We start from the raw sequence: 773 nt of genomic DNA, 5'->3' as shown, positions 1-773 counted from the left end.
TACCGATTAATAAATTAATTACGGAGGCTCCGTAACGGAGCAATAAAGTTCCGACGTTTAAACATTTAAAATTGGGAGAAAATATAGGATAATAAATTAAGATACAATTCAAAAATTATTATAAAAATAATATCAGTGTTCGATCACCCATACTCTGTAGTATTCTTGACTTATAAACGATGGAGTTTTTAATTCATACTACCTATGTTTTGATTTTATTATTTTCATAACTATTATTATTATTATTATTATTATTATCAAACAGATTTATGAAATGTGACTATTTCATAGACTATGAAAGAATATTTGATATGTTATATTTTGAATTATTATGATTATTTAAATAAATATTTTTGTATAATATTATAATATAGCTTAAGATGTAAAATGGCGACGTTGAAGAGTTTTTTATGCTCAATCGTGTAGGTTTTCTTTTACATTCCGAGTTCCTTTGATACACCGACAATTTGGCTCAATCGTATCGCTATAAAGGTGTTTTATGCTCATTCGTGTCTCAGCTGTTGTGTGGTAGTGTTTTCACTTATAGCCGTTCGCCGTCGGGTCTGCAATCCACAGCAGGTGGATTGCCTACCTGATTGACTTTTGCACATTGTCTGGAAGTATTTGAGGTCGGATTAACTTTGTGTAGCCACTTGAAAGTTAATCGATTTTGACTTGAGATGACTGACTAGCTAGAGTGCTAGACACTTCAACACGGTTTTCGACATTACACTTTTTACACAAGAAAAACACTGGACATGTGACGGCTCATA

This window comes from Acyrthosiphon pisum, chromosome X, assembly GCF_005508785.2.
Source record: "Acyrthosiphon pisum isolate AL4f chromosome X, pea_aphid_22Mar2018_4r6ur, whole genome shotgun sequence".
NCBI classification, from domain to species: Eukaryota; Metazoa; Arthropoda; class Insecta; order Hemiptera; family Aphididae; genus Acyrthosiphon; species Acyrthosiphon pisum.
Note: the sequence above shows the minus strand (reverse complement) of the source record.